Here is a 22,042-nt window from a genome sequence, read left to right as displayed (position 1 = left end):
TAACACGGTGAAACCCCATCTCTACTAAAAATACACAAAAAATTAGCCAGGTCTGGTGGCGGGTGCCTGTAGTCCCAGCTACTTGGGAGGCTGAGGCAGGAGAATGGCATGAACCCAGGAGGTGGAGCTTGCAGTGAGCCAAGATGGCACCACTGCACTCCAGCCTGGGCGACAGAGCGAGACTCCGTCTCAAAAAAAAAAAAAAAAAAAAAAAAATGCCTTAACGGTTTGCTTGCCTAGTCCTGATTGGTATTAAAGTATTGGTGGCCTACGTATGGGAACGTGAAGGCTTGCCCTGGCTGCCGTGCTGCAGGTGTGGGTGCATGTTATGGTGTTGGTAGGAAGCGAATAAGCCTTGGAGTTGGGCCTCTTCCCAAATCCCACCTCTCACAGCCTCAGTGTTGTGTGGCCTTTGGTCAAGTCATTGAACCTCTGAGCTTCAGTTTACTAACTTACAAAAAGTGAGCCTGTTACTGCCTCTTTTGCTGGGGTCTTTTGATGATGAAAGTGCCTTTACTTGGCATGTCATTTCAGAGGTGTGAGATAGGAATGTGAGATTGGAAAAAATTGGAAAAGAGTTCTCAGCCCAAATAACCTAATTAGAAGCATCTGGGATCTGAACCAAAAAAGTCAAAAGTTGAAAACCTACTGGGCACGTTTAGGTAAGTCAGCTACTAATAAAAAGCTAATTGGAGACAGTTGTAGAAATAAATACTCTCACTTTACAAATGGAAAGTCTCATTCTTTTTTTTCTTTTTCTTTCTTTCTTTCTTTCTTTTTTTTTTTTTTTTAATGAATAGGGTCTCTGTCACCCAGGTTGGAGTGCTGTGGTGTGATCAGAGTCAAACACCTGGGCGCAGGTGACCCTCCTGCTGTAGCCTCCCCAGTAGCTGGGATTATAGGCGTGTGCCATGTACTTGGCTAATTTTTATATTTCTGTAGAGACACGGTCTTACCATGTTGCCCAGGCTGCTCTTGAACTCTTGGACTCAAGCAGTTCTTCTGCCTTGGCCTCCCAAATCTCTGGGATTACGGCGTGAGCCACCATGCCCTGCTTGTAGTCCCTGTTCTTATCAGTGCCATGGCTGTCTTCCAGTTGTTCCCAGGCTGCTGCTTCCTCAGTCAGGATCCTGTACTGTGTGTCATCTGGAGAGCTCTTCTCCTGGGCTTCACTTTTGCTTGTTCACAGTCTGACTCTCTGGAGACTTCCTCCAGTGAGGCTTGCTTTATTGCCTTAGTAATGTTCCACCTTTAAGGTGCCCAAATTGTTTTTTGAATGGTGCTTACCATTTATTTCGGTCATCAGTTCCTAGGAGGCTTCCATAGTGCTTGTCCCTCCAGGAGTCCAGTCTCCACCTTCCAAAAAAGAATTCCTTGTCACTCAGAAGGACAAGGTCTGGCCTATCCTCTTCCTTCCCAGGTAATAATTGAAAGGTGGTGGTAATTATTCTTGTTTCCATGTAAACTGGGCTTCCTCCTTGGCTTAGTCTTTAAATGTTTCATCTTTTGGCTTTTTTTTTTTAAATGGTACCTCTGTAACACCAATGTTTCTCAATCTAGGCTGTACCGCAGAACACTGGTGTGTGGATCCCAGCCAGTCTGGGGCAATCTCAGAGTGCTTTCAGGGCTGGGCAGGGGTCTCCCCTCTCTGCTTGGGTGTTGGCATCTTCTCCAGGACATCACCTACAGTCCATTTGTTGACTACTCCCAGATTTGAGTCTCTAGCCCTGAACACTCTGCTAAGATCTGGATCTATATTTACTGAGGGTTGGTGGAGTGGGGAGGAGCTCCATGTTTATGTTCAGTAGTTAGTGCAAATCTTAGTGGTTAAAACAGAACTAATTCTCATTCCTCTTCTGTTCCCTCCCTTATTTTCTCTTTCACATTTGATTTAACTGATGTGATTTGAAATAGTTTCTTTTTAAGTCAGGGTCTCACTCTGTTGCCCAGGCTGGAATGCAGTGGCACCGTCACGGCTCACTGCAGCCTTAACCTCCCCAGGCTCAGGTGATCCTCCCACCTCAGTCCCCTGAGTAGTGAGACTACAGGTGCGTACCACCACGCCTGGTTAATTTTTGTATTTTTTGTAGAGACTGGGTTTCACCATGTTGCTCCGGCTGGTCTCGAACTCTGGGGCTCAAGCAGTCTGCCCACCTTGGCCTCCCAAAGTGCTGGGATTACAGATGTGAGCCACCGTGCCCTGCCTGAAATAATCTTAAAGACTGTACCTCCCTGTCTTGACTTCGACTCTCATCCTTTCTTTTTTGGACCCTTGGTAATAGCCTTTTTTGTTTTGTTTTGTTTGAGATGCTGTCTCACTGTGTCACCCAGGCTGGAGTGCAGTGGTGGGATCTCTGCTCACCGCAATGTCCGCCTCCCAAGTTCAAGCAATTCCCTTGCCTCAGCCTCCCACGTAGCTGGGACTATAGGCGCATGCCACCACACCCAGCTAATTTTTTGTATTTTTAGTAGAGATGGGGTTTTGTCGTGTTAGCTAGGATGGTCTTGATCTCCTGACCTCATGATCCGTCCGCTTCGGACTCCCAAAGTGCTGGGATTACAGGTGTCAGCCACCGCGCCCAGCCAGTAATAGCTTCTTAATTCATCTTCTCTGTTTCTGTTTTCTGAAACACTTTAAGACGCAAATCAAGTGTCATATTCCCTTGAGTGCCTAAAGATAGTCTGTAACTCCTGCAGCACGGCCCACATGGGGCTGTGAGTTCTGGCCACTGTTAGCCTCTTATCATGTGCACTGTGGTAGGGTTTGGACTGAACCCCAGTGCACGTATTCACTGCCCTCCTCTGACTGAATGAGTAGAAGAGTCAAACCTTTCCATTCACTGGTTAAACTTCAGGGGCCCTGAATGCTTTTGGCTTCCTTTTTAATTTTATTTTTTATATTATTTTAATTTTTTAAATTTAAATTTAAAAAATTTATTGATAGGGTCTTGCTCTATTGCCCAGGCTGGAGTACAGTGGAGTGATCTCAACTCATTGCAGCCTCTACCTCCTGATCTCAAGCAGTTCTCCCACCTCAGCCTTCCAAGTAGCTGGGAGTACACGTGCGCCACCACCCCTGGCTAATTTTTTGTATTTTTGGTAGAGATGGGGTTTTGCCATGTTGCCAGGGCTGGTCTTGTACTCCTGAGCTCAAACAGTTCACCTGCCTTGGCCTCCCAAGTGCTGGGATTACAGGTGTGAGCCACCATGCCCAGCCTTCTGGCTAATTTTACAATTTTTTTGTAGAGACAGGGTCTTGCTATGTTGCCTAGATTGGTTTTGAACTCCTGGGCACAAGTGATTCTCTTGCCTCAGTCTTCCAAGGTGCTGGGATTAGAGATGTGAGTCACTATACCTGGCCAGGGCTCACTTTTTAGGAAGGAGTTTACCTCTCCCCCACCAGCTGATATTTTTACCAAAAGTCATATGTTTTGGTTTCAAGTATGTTTATGGCAGTTATCCTGTTAGTGATGTGAACAGAAAAAATAAGAGTGCTGAGAGAAAGCTGTTCCTTCTACAAAAACTGAAGGATGCTGGCTTGCTTGCTGTCGCTACAGAACAAGTTACCAACCACAAATTTGGCAGCTTGTAACAACAAGCATTTACACTCTCACAGTTTCTGTGGGTCAGCAGTCTGGCCATAGCTTAGTTCTGTCCTCTACTTCAGGTGTCACAAGGCTGTAGTCAAGGTGTTGGCTAGGGCATGCTGTCACCTGGAGCTCAGGTCCTCGTTGGTAGAATTGGATCCATTGTGGTTGTGGGACTGAAACCCTGGGTCCTTGGAGGCTGCCCCTCCCCACAGGCAGTTCATTGGCTGCTTGCTTCTTCAAATTGGAGACCACCTCTTCAGGACGGTGCAGGGGGATGGAAAAAGGGAGAGGCAAATGGAAATCAAAGAAAAGCATAGTGGTTATATCAGACCAAATAGATTTCAAGACCAAAACTATAAAAGGAGACCAAAAAAGTCATTATGTAATGATAAAGGGGCCAATTCAGCAAGAGGCTGTAACTATTATAAATATATGTGTATATGCACTCAACACTAGATCACCCAGATACATAAAACAAATATTACAGCTAAAGAGAGAGATAGGCCTTAATACATTAATAGACGGAGGCTTCAACACTCCACTTTCAGCATTGGACAGATCATCCAGACAAAATTAACAAAGAAACATCAAACTTAATCTGCACTGTAGACCAAATGGATTTAATAGATATTTCTAGAACATTTCATCTGATGGCTGCAGAATGTACATTGTTCTCTTTAGCACATGGATCATCCTCAAGGTTAGACCATATGTTAGGCCACAAAATAAGTCATTAAAAATTCAAACCTTGATACTAAAAGCAGACAAAGACACATCAAAGAAAGAATACTACAGGCCAGTGTCTCTGATGAATATTGATGTAAATATCCTCAACAAAATACTAGCAAACCAAATTCAGCAATACATTAGAAAGATCATTCATTGTGACCAAGTGGGGTTTATCCCTGGGGTACAAGGATGGTTCAGCATATGCAAATTAATTGATGTGATACATCGTGTCAACAGAAGGATAAAAACCATGTGATTATTTCAATTGATGCTGAAAAGGCATTTGATAAAATTCAACATCCTTTCATGATAAAATCCCTTAAAACTGGTTATGGAAGAAACATATCTCAACATAATAAAAGCCATATATGACAGACGCACAGCTAGTATCATACTGAATGGTGAAAAACTGAAAGCCTTTCCTCTAAGATCTGGAACATGACAAGGATGCTCAGTGTGGCCACCGTTATTCAACATAGTACTGGAAGTTCTTGCTAGAGCAGTCATACAAGAGAAAGAAATAAAAGGCCTTCACATTGGAAAGGAAGAAGTCAAATTATCCTTGTTTGCAGATGATATGATCTTATATTTGGAAAAACCTAAAGACTCCAGAAGAAAATGATTAGATCTGATAAATTCAGTACAGTTGCAGTATACAAAATCAACATAAAAAATCAGTAGCATTTCTATGTGCCAACAGTAAACAATATGAAAAAGAAATTAGAAAAGTAATCCCATTTACGGTAGCCACACATGAAATTAAATGCCTAGGAAGTAACCAAAGAAGATCGTTACAAAGATCTCTGTAATGAAAACTCTAAAACGCTGATGAAAGACATTAAAGAGGACACAAAAAATGGAAAAATATTTCATCTTCAGGGATTGGAAGAATCAATATTGTTAAAATGTCCATACTACCCAAAGCAATCTACCAATTCAGTGCAATCCCTAGTGAAATACCAATGACATTCTTCACAGAAACAGAAAAAAAAAATCCTAAAATTCATGTTGAACCACAAAAGACCCATAATAGCCGAAGCTCTCATAATTAAAAAGAAACAAACTGGAGGAATCAGATTACCTGAATTCAAATTATACTACAGAGCTATAGTAACCAAAACAGCATAGTACTAGCATAAAAACAAACACATAGACCAACGGAACAGAATAGAAAATCCAGAAACAAATCCGCACATTTACGGTGAACTCATTTTTAACAAAGGTACCAAGAACATACACTGGGGAAAAGACAGACTCTTCAATAAATGGTGCTGGGAAAACCTGATATTCATATGCAGAAGAATGAAGGTAGATTCCTGTCTTTTGCCATATATAAGTTAAAAAAATTATGTTAAGTATCTTCTCTGATCACAATGGACTATAACTAAAAATCGATAGCAAGGAATTTTGGAAACTCCACCAACACATGGGAATTAAACAATATGCTCCTGAATGACCAACAGGTCAGTGAAGAAATTAAGAATGAAATTAAACAATTTCTTGAAACAAATGGCAATGGCAATACAGCATACGAAACCTGTAGGATATAGTGAAAGCAGTACTAAGAGGAAAATGAAAAAAGTAGAAAAACTTCAAATAAATAACCTAATGATACATCTTAAAGAACTAGAAAAGAAGGAGCTAACCAAACCCATAATTAGAAGGACAGAAATAATAAAGATCAGAGCAGAAATAAAATGGAGTTGAAATGAAGAAAATAATACAAAAGATCAGTGAAATGAAAAGTTGGTTTTTCTAAAAGACAAATGAAATTGACAAGCCTTCAGGCAGGCTAAGAGAAAAAGAAGACCCAAATAAATCAGAGGTGAAAAAGTAGGTATTACAACTGATATTGCAGAAATTCAAAGGGTCATTAGAGGCTGTGAACAGCTATATGTCAATAACTTGGAAAACCTGGAAGAAATGCATAAGTTTGCAGGCTGGGCGCGGTGGCTCATGCCTGTAATCACAGCACTTTGGGAGGCTGCGGCGGGTGGATCACTTGAGGTCAGGAGTTCGAGACCAGTCTGGCCAACATGGTGAAACTCCATCTCTACTAAAAATCCAAAAATTAACCAGGCATGGTGTTGCATGCCTGTAATTCCAGCCACTTGGAAGGCTGAGGCACGAGAATCACTTGAGCCTGGGAGATGGAGTTTGCAGTGAGCTGAGATCATGTTACTGCACTCCAGCCTGGGTGACAGAGTGAGACTGTGTCTAAAAAAAAAAAAAGAAAAAAAGAAATGGATAATTTCACAGGCACATCCAGCCTTCCAAGTTTGAACCATGAAGAAATCCAGAACCTGAACGTACCAGTAACAGGTAGTGAGATTGAAACTGTAATAATAAAGTCTTCCAGCAAAGAAAAGCCCGGGACCCAATAACTTCACTGCTGAATTTTACCAAACATTGAAAGAAGAACTATTACCAATCCTAGTGAAACTATTCTGAAAAATAGAGGAGGAGGGAATACTTCCAAACGTATTCTAAAAGGCCAGTATTACCCTGATATCAAAACCAGACAAAAACATAATCAAAAAAAAGAAAACAGGCCAGTATCCCAGATGAACATTCAGGCAGAAATACCCAAGAAAATACCTGCAAACCGAATTCAACAACACATTAAAAGATCATTCATCATGACCAAAGTGGGGTTTATCCCAGGGATGCCAGGATGTTTCACCATATCCAAATCAATCAGTTTGATACATCATATCAGTAGAATGAAGGATAAAAAACCATATGATCATTTAAATTCATGCTGAAAAGGCATTTGATAAAATTCAACATCCTTTCATGATAAAAACTCGAAAAAAACTGGTTATAGAAGGAACACACCTCAACGCAATAAAAGTCATATACAACTGACGCACAGCTAGTATCATACTGAAAGGTGAAAAACTGAAAGCCTTTCCTCTAAGATCCATAACAAGACAAGGATGCCCACTGTCACCACTATTATTCAGTATAATACTGGAAGCCCTTGCTAGAGGAGTCAGATAAGAGACAGAAAGGCCGGGTGCAGTGGCTCACACCTGTAATCCCAGCCCTTTGGGAGGCTGAGGTGAGTGGATCACTTGAGGTCAGGAGTTTGAGACCAGACTGGCCAACATGGTGATATGCTATCTCTACTAAAAATATAAAAATTAGCTAGGCGTGGTGGCGGGTGTCTGTTGTCCCAGCTACTTGGGAGGCTGAGGCAGGGAAATCACTTGAACCCCGGAAGTGGAGATTGCAGTGAGCTGAGATTGTGCCGCTATATTCCAGACTGGGCTACAGAGCAAGACTCCATCTCAGAAAAAAAAAAAAAAAAAAAAAAAAAAAAGAAGAAATAAAGGGCATCCAAATTGGAAATGAAGAAGCCAAGTTATTCTTGTTTGCAGATGATTGTTATAATTGGAAAAACCTAAAAACTCCACTAAAAAATGATTAGAACTGATAAATTCAGTAAAATTGCAGGATACTAAATTAACATACTAAAATCAGTAGCATTTCTCTCTCTCTCTCTTTTTTTTTTTTTTTTGAGATGGAGTCTCACTCTGTGGCCCAGGCTGGAAAGCAATGGCGCAGTCTCGGCGCAGTCTCGGCTCACTGCAACCTCTGCCTCTTGGGTTCAAGCGATCCTCCTGCCTTAGCCACCTGAGTAGCTGGGATTACAGGCGCCTGCCATCAGGCCTGGCTAATTTTTGTATTTTTAGTAGAGACGGTTTCACCACATTGGCCAGGCTGCTCTTGAACTCCTGACCTCAGGTGATCTGCCTGCCTTGGCCTCCCAAAGTGCTGGGATTACAGGTATTAGCCACTGTGCCTGGCCAAATCAGTAGCATTTCTATATGTCAACAGTGAACAATATGAAAAATAAATCAAGAAAAATCATTCCATTTATAATAGCTACAAATAAAGTAAAATATGTAGGAATAATCCTAACCCAAGAAGTGAAAAGATCTCTACCACGAAAACTGTAAAACATTGATGCAGAAAATTGAAGGAGACACACAAAAAAGGAAAAGATACTCCGTGTTCATGGATTGGAAGAATCAATATTGTTAAAATGTCTGTACTACCCAAAGCAATCTACACGTTCAATGTAATCCCTTTCGAAATACCAATGACATTCTTCACAGAAATAGAAAAATATCCTGAAATTTACATGGAATCACAAAAGAGACAGAATAGCCAAAGCCATCCTGAGCAAAAAACAAAACTGGAGAAATTGCATTACCTGACTTAAAGTTATACTACAATCACTTCCTAGTCTTTTTTGGCTTAGATCAAGTGCAAAGTTTACTAGAAAGGTATACCAAAACAGCATGGTACTGGTATAAAAACAGACACGTAGACCAATGGAACAGAATAGAGAACCCAGAGACAGATCCATACATCTACAGTGAACTCACCTTTGACAGAGGTGCCCGGAGGATATATGAGGGAAAGGATAGCCTCATTGATAAAGGGTGCTGGGAAAATGGGACACCCATATGCAGAAAAATGAAACTGGACCGCTATCTCTCACCATATACAGAAATCACATCAAAATGGAGTAAAGACTTAAACCTAAGACTTCAGACTATGAAAGTGCTAAAAGAAAACATTGGGGAGGCTCTCCAGGACATTGCACTGGGTAATGATTTCTTGAGCAATACTTCGTAAACACAGGCAACCAGAGCTAAAATGGACAAGTGGGATCACATCGAGTTAAAAAGCTGCACAGCAAAGGAAACAATCAACAAAATGAAGAGACAACCCACAGAATGGGAGAAAATGTTTGCAAACTATCCATCTGACAAGGGATTAATAACCAGAATATATAATTAGCTCAAGCAACTCTGTAGGAAAAAAATCTAATAATCCAATGAAAATGGGCGAAATATTTGAACAGACATTTCTCAAAAGAAGATATACAAATGACAAACAGGCAATATGAACAGGTGCTGAACATGGTTGATCGTTAGAGAAATGCAAATCAAAACTACAACGAGATATTGTCTCTCCCTAATTAAAATGACTTATATCCAAAAGACAAGAACAAATGCTGGCAAGAATATAGAGAAAAGGGAACCCTTGTGCACTGTTGGTGGGAATGTAAATTAGCACAGCCATTATGGAGATTAGCTTGGAGGTTCCTCAAAAAACTAAAAATAGGACTATCATATGATTCAGCAATCCCACTGCTGGTAGGTATATACCCAGAGGAAAGAATATCAGTATGTTGAAGAAATATGTACACTCTCATGTTTACTGCAGCGCTATTCTCAATAGCCAACATTTGGAAGCAACCTAAGTGTTCCCAGCAGATGAATGGATGAAGAAAATGTGGCATATATACTCAATGGAGTACTATTTAGCCATAAAAAAGAATGGGATACTGTCGTTTGCAACAACATGGATAAAACTGGAGGTCATTATGCTAAGTCAGGAACAGAATGTCATGAGCCAGACCCAGAAAAACAAACTTTGCATGTTCTCACTTATTTGTAGGAGCTAAGCAAATGAAAGTAATTGAACTCATGGAGATAGAGTAGAATGATGGTTATCAGAGACTGGGAAGGATAAAGTGGGGGTGAAGTGCAGATGGTTAATGGGTATAAAAATGGAGTTAGATAGGGCTGGGCACAGTGGTTTACACCTGTGATCCCAGCTCTTTGGGAGGCCGAGGCAGGTGGATCATGAGGTCAGGAGACCCAGACCATCCTGGCCAACATGGTGGACCCCATCTCTACCAAAAATACAAAAATTAGCTGGGTGTGGTGGTGTGAGCCTGTAGTCCCAGCTACTCGGGAGGCTGAGGCAGGAGAATCCCTTGAACCCGGAAGGCAAAGGTTGCAGTGAGCCAAGATCGTGCCACTGCACTCCAGCCTAGTGCCAGAACGAGATCCGTCTCAAAAAAAAAAAAAAAAGAGTTAGATAGAATATATAAAATCTAGTACTTGACAGCATTACACGGTGACTACAGTCAATTTATTGTCCATTTAAAAATAACAGTATAATTGGATTATTTGTAATGCAACGGATAAATGCTTTAGGTATTGAGTACTCCATTTACTGTGATGTGATTATTACGCATAGTATGCCTGTGTGAAAATAGCTCATGTAACCCATTTGTATATATACATACAACTAGTGTGTATCCACAGAAGTTAAAAAAAAAAAAAAGATGGGCAAACATCTGTGCCTCTTTTGATTAAAAATGGCTTTTTTTTTTTTTTTTTGCCAGACAAGGGAGCTTCTGTCACATACGCAGTTTTCAGAATGGATGCCTTCCCCCAGTGTCTGAAATGCTCCCTTTTCCTGTTGTGGGAAGCCTTTTCTGACTCACAGATGTTAGCAAGCAAAGGCGTTTTTGATTTTGATGCTCACAGATATTATAATTATTATAAATTTAGCCAGGAGTCCCTATCAGTCTTTGAGCAGCTGCTTTTTTTTTTTTTTTTTTTTGAGATAAAGTCTTGCTCTGTCACCCAGGCTAGAGTGCAGTGGCATAGGCTCGGCTCCCTGCAACCTCCACCTCCTGGGTTCAGGCTCTTCTCCTGCCTCAGCCTCCTGAGTAGCTGGGATTATGGGCACCTGCCACCATGCCCAACTACTTTTTGTATTTTTAGAAGAGGCAGGGTTTCACCATGTTGGCTAGGTTGGTCTCAAACTCCTGACTTCAAGTGATCTGCCCACCTCAGCCTCCCAAAGTGCTAGGATTATAGGCATGAGCAACCGCACCTGGACATTAACAGCTTTTTCTTTGAGGAAACAAGATATTCCAGGCTCATCTTTGTCTGCCCTAGCCCTTGAATCTATTTATTTTCCCAAGAGCCCTAGCATCTTTTATTGGGAAATGGTTCTGAGAAACCAAAATCTGGGTGCGTGCTGTCCGATTGCCTTTGATTCTAGTCCTTTCAAAAAACAGAGTAAGCAAATATATTCAAAAATAAAGTTCATAGCTTTCCAATTTAACTTGTTTTTCAAAATTTCTATGATTTTTTTCCTCTTTTCCACTGGAAACCTTAATTTTTTTTTTTTTTTTTTTTTTTTTTTTGAGATGGAGTCTCACTCTGTTTACCCAGGCTGGAGTGCAGTGACATAATCTCGGCTCACTGAAACCTCTGCCTCCTGGGTTCATGCTAGTCTTCTGCTTCCGCCTCCTGAGTGACTGGGATTACAGGCATGCACCAGCACACCCGGCTAATTTTTTATACTTTTAGTAGAGATGGGGTTTCACCGTGTTGGCCTGGCTGGTCATGAACTCCTGACCTCAAGTAATTTACCTGCCTTGGCCTCCCAAATGCTGGGATTACGGGTGTGAGCCACCATGTCCAGCCTAAAGTCTTAATTTCTAATAACATTTAATACTTTATCATAAACATGTTTTGTTGTATTTACATTGCTTTATTGTGCAACATGAAGTAGTTCTAAAATTGTGACAATATTATCAATACCAATAAATAAAAGATTTTATTTTTCATTATAGTATATTCTATTAATGATATATAGTTCAAAAGTCCCTTGACCTACTTTTCTTTGTATATGCATGGGTTAATTTGCTTGTTGCCAGTTGTAGGTTTTGCTTTTTTATGATTTAATTTTAATTTTTGAGGATGAAAGTCATGTATGTTTCAGAAGTAAAGACTTATAAAGTATACTCACAATGTTGTTGCTTTTTCTGGTCCTGCTGCCTTTGTCCATGTCCCCTCCCCATTTCCCCAAAGGTAGTCATTGGTACTTGCTTTTGGTTTATCTTTTCAGAGCACATGCACGTGTGTGTGTTTGTGTGTCTGTCTTTTTTTTCTTTTTTCTTTTTTTTTTTTGAGACTGAGTCTCGCTCTTGTCACTCAGGCTGAGTGCAGTGGCGCGATCTCAGCTCACTGCAACCTATGCCTCCTGGGTTCAAGCGATTCTCTTGCCTCAACTTCCTGAGTAGCTGGGATTACAGGCACCCGCCACCACGCCTAGCTAATTTTTTTATATTTTTAGTTGGGACGGGGTTTCACCATGTTGGCCAGGCTGGTCTCAAATTCCTGATCCCAGGTGATGTGCCCTGCTCAGCCTCCCAAAGTGCTGGGACTACAAGCATGAGCCACCTCGCCCGACCATGTGTCTTTTTTCTTGTATGTTACATAAGAGGTAGCATAGTATTTACACTATTATGCACCTTTTCATTTATATTTCTTGAATGACTTCCATGAAATGTAAAATGATTAAGTCACTAATTCAGTAAATCATTGATTTTATTACCGAATGATTGAATACATAAGGGGGATTGAGATTTTTTTTCCATATCATTCTTTAAAAATTGCAATGTGAGTGTGAGCACTCTGTAAGCTTATCTCGTTTATCATTGCCAGCTTGTATTCTCAAGAAATGAGCTGTGTGGTCTGTGGAATGAAATGGTTAAAGATGGAGAAATTGTATACACTGGAACTGAATCAACCCAGAATGGAGAGCTCCCTCCTAGAAAAGGTAAGGGACTTTAACTAGTGTTTTTTATTTTGTAAAGACCATTATAAAATGCATTTTATAGAAATTTTGTAATGTCCTATAGGAACAAAAGCTTTGAGCTTAACTCTTTGAAGTTTTGCTTTTTACTTTGGAGATTGTTGTCTAAAATGGTAGTTAATACAAGCTGCCTGGATTTTATTGTTTTATGTGATTTGAAGGCATTTTTATTGCAAAACCATCTTGCTGCATTTGTGGTGTTCTTTGGGGGTGTATTAAACACTTTTTGGAAGCCTTTGGCCTGCAAGGAAATGCCATTGAACAATGTTATTTAGCATTGTAATTTTGAATGCTCAATAATACTATCATTAGGTTGTTCATAACAGTGGCTGTGTTTCAGAGTCCCCATTGAGGTTTAAAAGAAATGGGTGCTTGTATACACCCTAAACTTGTTGAATCTGAAAAGATCCTTGGTTGAGAACCGTTGTTGAAGTTTGTTGGTCCCCCTACTTGAGAGTCATCAATGTGGATAAAGCTACCAGTTTAGAAAGTATTTATTCTAAGTTGAAATAGCTCAGTTGGGAGAGCGTTAGACTGAAGAAAGTATTTCTTCTTCTTTTTTTTTTTTTTGAGATGGAGTCTTGCTCTGTCACCCAGGCTGGAGTGCAGTGGCACGATTTCGGCTCACTTCAAGTTCCGCCTCCCAGGTTCATGCCATTCTCCTGCCTCAGCCTCCTGAGTAGCTGGAACTACAGGCGCCCGCCACCACGCCTGGCTAATTTTTTGTGTATTTTAGTAGAGATGGGGTTTCACTGTATTAGCCAGGATGGTCTCGATCTCCTGACCTCGTGATCCACCCGCCTCAGCCTCCCAAAGTACTGGGATTACAGGCATGATCCACCGCACCCGGCAAGTATTTCTTCTTTTGTGGAATGAATTGGAATGGTGTCCACTTGAAAATACATGGGGACCAGGTGCGGTGGATCATGCCTGTAATTCTAGCACTTTGGGAAGGCTGAGGTGGGCAGATCATTTGAGGTTGGGAGTTTGAGACAAGCCTGGCCAACATGGTGAAACCCCATCTCTACTACAAAATACAAAAATTAGCCAGGCATAGTGGTGGGCGCCTGTAATCCCAGCTACTTGGGAGGGCAAGGCAGGAGAATTGCTTGAAGCCAGGAGGTGGAGGTTGCAGTGAGCAGAGATTGTGCAACTGCACTCCAGGCTGGGCGACAGAGTGACACTCCATCTCAAAAAAAAAAAAACAAAAAACACAAAACAAACCATGGGAAAAAGTATTAGTCTCTCTTTTCAGTTTCAGTGTCAAGCAGAGTTACCCGTGTTTTTTTTAAATTTATTTTTTATATTTGTTTGAAAACATTCATACACACACAATAACTGACGTGTACAATGAGTGGCTGCAGACCCACCTCCATGTTCTGCCACTGTATTTGGCTCCACATCCTGCTGTCTGTCCATCTGCTGTTTGTCTCACCTAGCTCCTTAGACACTCATGTATGTAATTGATTCTAGTTTAACTTTGTTTTTGACTTTCAGGTAAAATTTATGTATAATGAAACGCATCTATTTTGAGTTTACCATTTCACAAGTTTTGACAAATGTAACCTGTGTAACCCACATCTTTATCATGACTCTTGCTCAGAAAGTTCTCTGGTGTCCTGCCCCTTCTTCCCAGAGGCAATAGCTGGCCTGATGTTTCTCCAGCATTGACAAATTGTGCCTGTTCTAGAACTCCATAAATGGAATCATGTAGTTAGGTTCTTCTGTGTCTGGCTTCTTTCATTCTGCATAGTGCTTTTGATTTTCATCTTTTTTTTTTTTAAACAACATATTGGGTTTATATTTAATATAGCACTTCTCATCAGGAGGTGTTACTCAGTTAATATAAAGTTTTTTTTTTTAACATTAAATCTCTTTTCTATGTCAATGTCTATAGTGTTTTTTTTTCCCTTTAACATTAAGTCTTTTCTCCATTTCAGTATTAGATACACTGAATACATTTTTCTAAATGATTTTTTTTCTTCCCAGAGATAAATGTTTCCCTTTTTAGCTGACTATTGGATATCTAAATACAATATTAACTTGGGAGATGACAGAAGTCTAATAAAATACAGAGAACAGACTCACTGATTTAGGAGGCAGTGATTACAACTGAACAGTGGTGATTTCCTAGGATTCTGGGCAAAATCCATTTGTGTACCAATTTGTTCCCATTTCATGGAGTCAACTCAGAAAGTAAAACTCTCTTACTTACTAATTCTTGGAAATTTTCAGACACCAAAGCTTACATTTAGTTTCAGTAGCACAAAGGTTCTCGGAGTGAGGTTTCATTCATTAGGCCCTTCAAAGTCACATCTGTTCAGTTTTTTCTTTTGTGCATATACCCGCAAGCAAGTACAAATGCCTGTAATACTGAGAACCACACCTTTTAACGAGAGAGCAGTTGCATCACTGGCTTCCACTGCCTTGACAACAGGCAGCACCAAAAGCAGTGACATGAGGACTAAGGACAATTGTGTTGAAACTGAGGTCATGGTGTTGGGATCTTGAGGGCTGAATGTTCCAAATAAATGGTATATATATAGAGAATTCTCTCTGACTTGAAATTTTCCCTTTCTGGACCTGTGGATGCTGAGGCTAAGAGTGTCCACATGACAGTGTCTTCCAAGACAGGAATCAGCAACCTTTTTTTTTTTTTATTGTATCAGTAATTCATTCTGTATATTTTTAAAAGTTTTAACCTCTTCTTCCTAGCCCTCCAGTATTTGTTTATAAATTAAAACATTTCCCAAAGTGTTTTCTGTGAAACAATAGTTCTAAAAGGTGCTCTAAGAAAAAAAGCTAAGTACATGGCAAAATCCAAAGTATATGTTTTATTCATTATATTTGATGAATTTTTTTGTTTTTTCCTCTTCAGAGGGAGTCTTGCTCTGTCGCTCAGGCTGGAGTGCAGTGGCATGATTTTGGCTCACTGCAACCACTGCCTCCTGGGTTCAAGCAGTTCTCTGCCTCAGCCTCCTGAGTAGCTAGGATTACAGGCACCCTCCACCATGCCCAGCTAATTGTTGTATTTTTAATAAAGATGGAGTTTCACCATCTTGGTCAGGTTGGTCTTGAACTCCTGACCTCATGATCTGCCCACCTTGGCCTCCCAAAGCGCTGGGATTACAGGCATGAGCCACCATAGCTGGCTCACATTTCATGAATTTTTTTGTCCTTTGTTCTTTTAAAAATCATGGTTAGAAAGCAGAGCGTAATTGTTCTTTATGTAGATCCCAACTGATTCGGGGTGTTAGGGAGATGTTTTGACATTCAATAAATGTTTTTGTTTTCCATTATTAAGACTATGAATATTTTATCTTATTTTCTGAGACAGGGTCTCAGAATTTGTCAAATGTGTAAAATTTATAGCCAGATGTAGGGTAGGGGTGGCCTACTTTCTCTAAAGGGCCAGATAGTAAATATTTTAAGGTCTCAATGGACCCTATGGTCTCTGTCATAGCCATGGGACCTTGCAGCTGTAGTGCCAAAGTAGCCACAGACAATACTGCGTCAGCGGGCAGGGGACGTTCATTCTGTAAAGTTTATTTATGGACACAAAAGATGAAGTCCTCAGAATGTTTGCAAGTCACAAAACACTGTTTTCCTTTTGATTGTTTTTCAATTATTAAAAAATATAAAATACGGTGGCCGGGCATGGTGGCTCACACCTGTAATCCCAGCACTTTTAGAGGCCGAGGCAGGCGGATCACCTGAGGTCAGGAGTTCAAGACCAGCCTGGCCAACATGGTGAAACCCCATCTCTACTAAAAACAAAAAATTAGCCGGGCATGGTGATGCATGCCTGTAATCCCAGCTCCTCGGAGGCTGAGGCACGAGAATCACTTGAACCTGGGAGAATCGCTTGAACCTGGGAGGCAGAGGTTGTGGTGAGCCAAGACTCTGTCTCAAAACAACAACAAAAGTAAAATACTTTCTCTGCATTCAGACCATACACAAAGAGGCTGTGGGCTGGGTTTGGCCAGTGGGCTGTGGTTAGTGACCACACACACACAACACACACACACACACACACACATAGGGCAGAGTGTGGCATTTAGAGCCAGCACCTGTGTTCTCACCTGAGCTGTGTTCCTGGCTGGGTTCTACTCTGTATTCTGTGACATGAGGTGTCTACCTTGGTAAACTGGAGGCTGTTTTAGCTTGCATTCCCACTGGCAATCTGTCACGTTTCTGTTGCTCTGTGTCTTTGTTAGCACTTGATGTTACCAGTGTTTTTCAATTGAGCCATTCTAACAAGTCTAGTGGGATCTCATTGCGGTTTTAATTGCACTTCCGTAATGGCTAACGATGCTGAATATCATGTTCTTCTTTGCCACTCTTGTATCCTCTGTGAAGTTCCTGTTCAGATCTTTTGCACAGAAAAAGCTGTATCATGGAACCAGTGAAATAACCAAGGAGAGGTTGATTAAAGTTCTGTTTATAACCCTAGAAGATGCCTGCCCTAGGGATATGGGATGGCTGAACATAGGACACCGACACTGCACAGATGTAATAGCAGTTTATTAGTCACACATGCTCACAGCCCTGGGGGTGGGGGAGACCGCATGCCACATGGGGGCTGCACTTGGGAACAGAGTGAACCACCAGGGGCTGTGGGAGACATATTTTGTAGTAACAGGAGGGTGATGTGATTGGCTTGTTTGAATATCTCTGGGCCGGCAGGGATGAGCAGGCTGGGGTCGGGTCTCCAATGATAAGGAGGTTGTTTGGCTTTGGGATCTTATACCTGAGAGCAGAGCTCCAGGGAGACCTTGTGGTTAGGCTATTGAGGCCTTCTTGATTTTACCGATCTCAAGGCAGCACATAATATTTGGTCTTAATTTCAGGCCACAAAAGACATTCTTCTATATCTACTTTCTGTGGCACTTTTCAAAAGGTTTTGTCCTTAGTGTTTAGCAGCTGATTATGATGTGCCTCGTCATGGCTTCCTTTAGGATTTATCTTGTGTGGGCTTTGCACAGATTCTTCAATCTGCCTAGGTTTATGTCATTTGCCGAACCTAGGAAGTTTTCAGCCATTAGTTCTTTGGATATTTTTTTCAGCATTCACCTTTTCTCTGCTGTTATTAACCTGTGGGGTCTGTGCTAATTCTAGGTAGTTAGTTTCAGAATTGAATTGCACTGTGGGACACACAGCTGGGTGTCGCAGAGAACTGGAGAATTGCTTGGTGCAAAATTCCATACATTTGGTGTCAGAAATGTTGTAAACAGAGGAACTGTTTCCTTAGAGATTTTTAGATACTCATTATTTGTAATCTGGATGGGATATCATGTCTTTCACCGACTGAGATACATTTTTCTAATTATGTTGTTTAGATGTTTAGTCACAGCCTTCTGTGATGGAAGGTGTTTAGACTTCAAGGTTAAGGTTATTTCTCTCTTCTCTTCGCTTACTATGTAAGGAGTTTTATGACAGTTGTTTTTGACTGAAACTTTACATTCAGTGGCCTAAAGTCATTTTTCTCAGCTTTTCCTTTTTGTCCCAGTGCTCTTGAATGATGCTATCAGTGACAGTGCCCCTGCATAGCAGTGCTTCCCAGTTGGCAGTGGAGTAGGGCCTTGTAAAGAGTTAAAAGATTTTTGAATTGTACTCCTTTTCTACACCCTCCATTTTCCCATGGGTACGCAAGCACTGGGACTCACTGGATAAAAGCAATTGGTGTGAAATTGAAGTAGGTAAATATCAAAAACTAAGTTTCTCAGTTGTGAAATCTACTAGGAAGTTAATGAAATATCATTTTGGAAGACACACTTTAAATAATTTGATATATTGGTTTCTTTTTTTTTTTTTTTTTTTTTTTTCCCAGATGGAGTCTTGCTCTGTTGCCCAGGCTGGAGTGCAGTGGTGCCATCTCAGCTCACTGCAAGCTCTGCCTCCCAGGTTCACGCCATGGTCCTGCCTCAGCCTCCCGAGTAGCTGGAACTATAGGCGTCCACCATCATACCTGGCCATTTTTTTGTATTTTTAGTAGAGACAGGGTTTCATCGTGTTAACCAACATGGTCTCCATCTTCTGACCTCGTGATCCACCCGCCTCGGCCTCTTAGAGTGCTGGGATCACAGGCGTAAGCCACCACTCCTGGCTGATATATTGGTTTGTTTATGAAAATTATACTGGATCTGTTAGAGGTATGATTGATGTATTTTATTTTTAAGTTGTCAAACATTCAGTTAATGATGTGTGTTGTAACTTTTCGGGGAGGGACATTTGCAGAGACTAATGGTATGGCATTCTGAAAAGCGATTACAGATTAAAAAAATTTTAATTCTGCAGATGATAGTGTCGAATCAAGTGGAACAAAGAAAGAAGATCTGGATGACAAAGAGAAAAAAGATGAAACTCCTGCACCTGTATATAGGGCCAAGTCAATTCTGGAGAGCTGGGTATGGAGTAAGCAACCAGGTAATCTTTGATCAGAGATAGAAATTAGTGTAGACATTTTGCCTCCAGATCCTCAGGTGGTTTTAGAAATTGGTTCTCTAATTCTGTAGGAGGAGGTTGATACTGGTATAGTCTTACACATCATTGAAACTGGAAAAGATAGCTATTCTTCTGCTTATGTTTTGGATAATGAGATAAATTATTTCATGCTTCACACACTTGGAGTATGTCATCTACTGTAATATAGTATCTGAATGAACACTTTAAATAAAATACATTTCTGTAAGTTAATTGTATACTTTAAAAATCTCTGAAAAATTTGAGTAGCAAGTCTCAGAAACTTGATTCTAAATATTAAAAATATATCCTTCCTTGGGAGGGAGTGTGTAGTAAACATGTTAAGTGTGATTGTAAGCATACTGTCTTTCTGGAGGTCGCTTTGTTCCTGCATCCACTGCTTTCATTTCAGGGATGTTCATGGAACACCAGGCACGAAAGGGCCAGAAGCATCCCCCTGCAGGACCAGCACTTGGCCCTGGCCATCCTGCTGGAGCTGGCTGTGCAGAGAGGCACGTTGAGGTGAGGGCTGCCGCAGACTGGAAATGCTTTGGGGAAGCACCTCTGTGTCCAAATACCTGTTGCGTTGTGTGCATTTCACTAAATCGTGTGTGACTGCAGCAGATGTGGTGCTCTGTAACCAGAGAACCATGTCCCAGAGCTCGCTCTCTCTTTACCTTTTCTTCTCTTCCTCTTTTATGCTCAGTTTTCTAGCCTGGGAACTGTTCTTTTTTTTTCTTTCAGTTTTTCTCATTTAATTATTTTTATTCCATGAATTTAAGATCCTAGAAGTTCCATGTAAACGTGCTCTTTGAGCTTCTTGACTGGTCTTTCCTATCAGCAGAAGGCAATGTCTTATGCTAAAGTCTCGGTGTCAATTCAGTGATTTAATTACCACGGCTTTACTTTCATTTCCTTTAATATCCCAAGTATTGCTTCACTTCTATCTAGCTGTTTGCTTTTATTTTTGATCAACCATGAAGAAAAGAAGTTAATCTGTTTTTACAAGGAATAAATATGTTTTCTCCTTTAGCCAAATGTTGTCTGCCATCCTGTTGTTGCTTCAGCTGTGGGACAGCGGGGCACAGGAGACTGACAATGAGCGTTCTGCCCAGGGCACCAGTGCCCCACTTTTGCCCTTGCTGCAAAGGTTCCAGAGCATCATTTGCAGGAAGGATATGCCTCACTCCAATGGCGACATGTACGTGAGTGTCATGATGGAACTTTGTGTGTAGGTGGCACTTGAGTCTACTTATTTTTCACGCAAGACCAGCGTGTGTGTCCGCGGCAGTGTTTTTCTCTGGCATGTGTGTGTTTGGTGGTAACAGCAGTGAGTCAGGTTAGACAGGTATAGGAGGTCACTTGTTTGTGGAGAAGACTCGGATCAGTGAGCGCCGACTTCCTTGTCAGCACAGAACCAAGCTTGAAACACGCACTTTTAAATCAATACCAGAAAAGAATGACGAAAAGAGCGGCCTGCTTTGTTGGTCCTTCCTATGTACTGGGCTCTGTGCAGGGCATGTCACCTGAGCTATCACTCTGTTTAGTACCAGCTCCCCCCTTAACAGGTGTGGACGCCGAGCTGGGGGAGGAGCAGGCGTGTGGGGCCCTGGGCGTAAACCTCCAGGACTGCTGGTCTTTACAGGTCAAGTACAAGTTGGATTTTGCATCTTTTTGGGAAAGTCTTAGGCATTTCAATATCATGCTTTGGTTTAATTTTTCTATTATTTGGCAGTCTTTAAGCTAATGATAATAGGACTCTTCTGCCTTTAGAAGAATTAGAACTATGATTTAATTTGCAAATGAAAGTCGGCGTTCTCCAGAGTGGGCAATGTTTAGATTAAAATAAAGGTTTTGGTTTTAGATTTCGAGGCCAGCTTGAGATGCTGTGCTGGGTTCCCACAGAGGTGCTTCTGCCTTTCTCCAGGGCTCCTAGGCCTGTAGGGTGGTTTGCTCATGTTAGTAATCTGTGTGGATTCAACTTACCTGTGGTATCATAAATGTATACACGCACAGTCAATGTTGTGTACATGTATACCGCAAATTTAGACATTTACACAGTTTATATGCTGCACAAATACGTAGCTGTATAGTATAACTATATCATCAGCATTGTCATTTGATGGGTCAAATGAGTCAATACCAACATATAAAGAGTGGGTAAAGGCTAACTGTGTTACTTTAATTTTTCCCACCATTTCTGAATGTTTGTTTACTTTTCCTTTCTAGCTTTTGTCTGGCCCTCTGAGCCCCAGTGAGAGTTTCCTGAGGTACCTCACCCTTCCACAAGACAATGAGCTTGCCATTGATCTGCAACAAATGGCGGTTGTTGTCACGGCCCTTTTAGACCGTCTGGCTACACCCTGTAGATGCCTTTGCCGTATAGCTCTCCAACATCTCATAAGGTGTGTGTGCAAGAACCCTGTTCTCCATGTGTTTTGTAGCTAGTACCACTTGTAGGTTCTCATCCTGGGCCTGTGTGGAGACTTGCTTTTTCTGGTATTGGTAGGGGGAGCTGGCCTGTGCTTTTTAAACATGTTTGCAGTTGAAGGTGTTATCCGTGTTGAGAGTGAATGATGAGCAAGCTGAGGCACACAGGCCTGGGGACCCAACCTGGGGGCCCAGGTTCCAGGTTCAGGTGGCACAGTCCCAAAGAGCTCCCCTTTATCCACAGTCCCAGGCCCTCCCACCTTCTGCAGGGGGTTCCACAGCCTTCTTTATACTCTGAATGTGGGCTGTGTTAGTGTGTAATGCTGGTTATAGCAGTGACAGTATAA

At 41.3% G+C, this 22,042-nt stretch overlaps 1 long non-coding RNA gene across 1 annotated transcript; it reads left to right on the top strand.

Annotated features, from left to right (window-relative positions):
- Window positions 1–12,650: 12,650 nt before the first annotated feature.
- LOC134760241 (uncharacterized) lies at window positions 12,651–19,228 on the top strand. Its single transcript, XR_010137305.1, has 3 exons — window positions 12,651–12,767; window positions 18,634–18,955; window positions 19,101–19,228. It is a non-coding gene; the product is annotated as an uncharacterized LOC134760241 (long non-coding RNA).
- The last annotated feature ends 2,814 nt before the right edge of the window (window positions 19,229–22,042 follow it).

Source organism: Pongo abelii, chromosome 16 (assembly GCF_028885655.2).
Source record: "Pongo abelii isolate AG06213 chromosome 16, NHGRI_mPonAbe1-v2.0_pri, whole genome shotgun sequence".
In the NCBI taxonomy this organism is placed as follows: Eukaryota; Metazoa; Chordata; class Mammalia; order Primates; family Hominidae; genus Pongo; species Pongo abelii.
The sequence above is the reverse complement of the archived record's forward strand: the minus strand, read 5'-3'. Positions and strand labels throughout refer to the sequence as shown.